The sequence below is a fragment of the Eptesicus fuscus genome, chromosome 6, assembly GCF_027574615.1.
Source record: "Eptesicus fuscus isolate TK198812 chromosome 6, DD_ASM_mEF_20220401, whole genome shotgun sequence".
NCBI lineage: Eukaryota > Metazoa > Chordata > Mammalia > Chiroptera > Vespertilionidae > Eptesicus > Eptesicus fuscus.
Window position 1 is genome coordinate 85,440,776 of NC_072478.1, and position 4,140 is coordinate 85,444,915.

The 4,140-nt window shown below is 41.7% G+C and overlaps 1 non-coding gene across 1 annotated transcript; it reads right to left on the minus strand.

The window, feature by feature from the left end:
* Nucleotides 1-1,883: 1,883 nt before the first annotated feature.
* On the minus strand, nt 1,884-1,990 carry LOC114233501 (U6 spliceosomal RNA). The gene has a single exon (XR_003619646.2). It is a non-coding gene; the product is annotated as a U6 spliceosomal RNA (small nuclear RNA).
* Between the last annotated feature and the right edge of the window lie 2,150 nt (nt 1,991-4,140).

Here is a 4,140-nt window from a genome sequence, read left to right on the forward strand (position 1 = left end):
TAATACTTCTGTTACCTCACATAGTTAATGCTTTTCCGTGGTGAAAATACTTAAGAGCTGCTCACAGCAAATTGAAGTATACAGTGCCATATTGTTAACTAAAGTCATCAAGCTGTACATCAAGCATGTCAAATTCAGAGGCTAACATGGGCCAAATAAACTAGGCATGTGGCCCACGGGCCATGAGTTTGACATGCTTGCTGTACATTAAATCCTCAGATCTTATTACTTAAAGTTTGTATCCTTTGACCTATCTTCCCAATTTCATCTCTCCCTAGCTCCCAGCAACCACCATTCTACTCTCAGTTTTATTTGTTTGTTTGCTTTAAATTCCACATAAAAATGATGCTGGGCTGTACTGGTTTCTCTGTGTCTGGCTTATTTTACTTAGCATAATGCCTTCCAGGCTCATCTATGTTGTCACAAATCAGTTCTCCTTCTTTTAAATGCACACTGTAAGACCTTAAGCAAGTCATTTCAGCTTTCTGAACATTGCAAATCAAATCTTAAGAATACTGGGCTACATTAGCTATCTGAACTTCATAAAATACTAAGTATATGCACTTCTCTATGGAGGGAATAAAAAAGATAGTTGTGGCCAAATAAGTTGGGAAACTTATTTCCTTACTAGTGGCCCAGTACATGGATTCGTGCACATTGAAAGGAAATTAATTAGAAGAAATATTTTAATATCACTATTTGCCCTTTCTCTATAATAGAAGTGTCAACCAAATTCATGATTGACAATGACAGATCGAAACACATGCGTGCAATTGGCAACAGTGAAAGCTTTATATATATCGCACATGAGCCAGTCAACTTAGCCCTTTGTATATATAGAATAAACTTGCTTAATTAGACCTGCTTTCTGATTCAGCTAAACTTTTTCCAGCCCACTGAAGCACCCCAACTTCTCTTTCATATAATTGTCAGCAACACAGCAGTAAATATCAACACAAAGCAGATTATTATTATAGATCACGCAGGGAGAACAAAGGGTAAAATATTTAACTGCAGCAATGTTTGACTATATTCTGCGCAGTGAGAAAACCTGAAGTCATTTTCAAGGTCCGCCATTTCTTCTTTTCAGTCGGGTCAAGTTTCTAAACTTTCTAAATCTCTGTTTTCCGGCTAATGAAAAGAAAATAGGATTCTACTGAGTCTCCTATCTACCTATTCCAGGACTTCTGTGAGGATCAAATGAGATGAGGCACGGGAAAACGCTTCACAGACATTTGGTTAAAGTTTAAAATGTTTGCACCTGGCTATAAAGCAAGTCATGTTCCTGGGCTGAAAAAACTGCAAGGCGGTGAGTTGCTAGTGAGATGAAGCTGGGCGTTGCTACGTGACATCATTATCTGGTGCCTACAGCAACCATTTCCAGGCTGGGCTGGGCTGTGGGCTGCATTTTGTGCCATGGGGTCTCCACAGCGTTGGCTGTGATTTGGTGGGGTGTCACTCTGGGGTGGTGATGGGGCCTGTGTCCCACTTGGGGGAAGTCGAGTGTTGCTTTGCTGGTGCCAGGTCCACAGTGCCATTTCTTTGTAAATGGCCAGTGTGTGTCATGGCAGCTCCTGCATTGAGTGTCTGCCCCCTGGTAGTCAGTGTGCATCACAGCAACCAGTCAGATGGTTGGAGGGACACTTAGCATATTAGCCTTTTATATATTAGATTAGGATGTTACGATACCCTTTTACCACGTTAAAGGCTTAAAGAAGTATCAAGTAAAACACTTCTTTAATTTGGTGTAATTGAGCATTTCTGACACTTATTAATAAAGATTTCTTTTTTCTTTCCCTTCCTTCCTGTCACAATAATTTGGGGACACTCACATTGGCTTTCTGAGGCCATTTATAGATATGATCATTTGTGGATTTTTTTTTTTTAATATGGAACGCTTCACAAATTTGCATGTCATCCTTGCACAGGGGCCATGCTAATCTTCTCTGTATCATTCAAATTTTAGTATATGTGCTGCTGAAGCGAGCAGTGTGGATCTATTTTAGAAAGATAGAAGGGAAGGAGGGTTTTGCCTAGGGAAGTCCTCTGAGCTGCTGGTCAGGACAACTCCCTGGGTTTGCCAAGAGGAAGCGTCGCATTTTAATGAAAGGGCAGGGGATTAGGAGCACAGTCCTGAGGAGTTGTCTGACATTGAGCAAGTCTCTGGCTCTCAGTTTCTATGTCTACATCAGGGTGTGGGGATCAGTCTGGTGACTCTGTCATGTTTTGGAATGCTAGGGTTAGGTATGAGCTGTGTAGGAACTTAATATTGAGAATGCCTACTTCTATTGGGTGAGAAAAGAGCCACTTTTTGGCACCCAGGAAATCCAGAGGTGAACTCTAGTGCTCTTGATGTTTGACCTGGAAATAGTGTTTTCCCCAGTGAAAGCTGGGCTTGCTCTCCCCATGTAAGAATTTTTGGAGAGTCCTACATTTGGCCTACAGAGAACCTACTGACAGCTTAAGTGCCCAAACCTGTTCCACTTGCTGAGAATGTGGGTTTCAGAAATATGGCCACAATCCAGAACAAAGTCCAAAGCTCGTCTCAACAGGTATTTTGAAGTTGACTCCTCTTCTACATAAAGTCCCCAAGCCTTGAATGTGAAGGAAAGAAGCATTTATTAAGTTCTATTTCCTAAAATTTACTTTCCTGTATACTAACAAATGGAAACTTCATACGTGAGTGTTTCCTGGTTTAGTGCAGTGGAAAAGAAAGAGGATGGTGATGCACCAGCAATTTCGGACAGGCGATTCAACAGGTGAGAGGGAGTAGGCATGGAGAAAAGGGTAATAGAGGAAAGGTTTGTGTCCATTAAAGGAGAAGTTCTTCTATCTACCTAGATTTGAGACAGGCTCAGGTGAAAGTCCCACTTATCAGGGCAGCACAATGCAGTTTTTAAGAACATGGACTCTGAGGAAGACAAGTCTGAGCCTGCTGGAGGAGATCATGAGAGGATGTGACTCCTAGTTGACCCTTGAGCTGGATCCAAGCATTCTGGACTCCTCACCCCTCCTCGGTCCTCGAAATGTATAGTCTGTCCACCATTCCCACACTAAGACCATTTTCAAGGTTAGGTCCTTGAGAGAGTAATGTGTTGTTGAGACTGAACGGTATGCATGACTGAACTCTGCTCAAGGCTTCTATGGAAGCTTTTAAGATTCCGATGGACAGGTACAGAAATCTATCTCCTTGTCTTGTCTTAAGACAAGCCCTATCTGGAAGTTCCTTTGCTCATTAAAACTGCCACCTACCAATCTAGAGAGGTCTCTTTATTTCATATGGATTTTCTATTTTGATAATTCAACAAGAGGTTTTTGAAATATGGTACTGTTGAAAAATAATTTGTCTGATCTGTGTTCAAATCCTGGTTCTGCGACTTGGCCAGTGTGAGAAAGTTATTTTAACCTGTCTGAAACCTTAAAAGATTATGGAGATCAAATGAATGTCAAACATATTGTCTATGCCTTATATCATCCTTCAATAACAATAGCTATTATCATTGCTAATATAAGATATTGGAGTTCTAATATATAAACAGATGAAAAGGATGATAAATATAAGACCACAGTGGGCAATAACTTGTCCAAAGTTATAGAAAGTAGGGAATGGATCCAAGGCCTCCAAGCTCCAAGCCAAATGCTTTTGCCTCTACATACTCAGCAATCTTCATGAAGTAGTACTTGAAGCACATTTGTCCACTAGAGGAGTGTGGTGATAAGTGTCAGGGATCCCTGTGCACTTGCAGTTGGAGATGAAAGTTAAAATCCTGCTTTGCCACGTACCGACTGTGTGACCGTGGGAAAGCCAGGCCATGTCTATGAGCCTCCTTTCCCCCATCCTTTAAAATGGTGATAATGACTCTTGCTTGCTTCCAGGAAGGTTGTAAAGTTCAAATGAGATGCAAAGGAAGTTTGAAAACTGTAAAGAGTGGCAGGTGTATAAGGGATTTGTTTTATGTCACATACTTACAGATGGCAGGGGGCATAATCTATAATAAAAGGGTAATATGCTAATTAGGACAGATGTCCATCCAGACAAAGCCACAGAAGCTGTGAGGCCCGGGGCTCAGGAAGCCATGGCCTCAGGCAGCCTTGAGCCCAGGTGGCTGTGAGGCCCGGAGCTCAGGCAGCTGTGAGCCC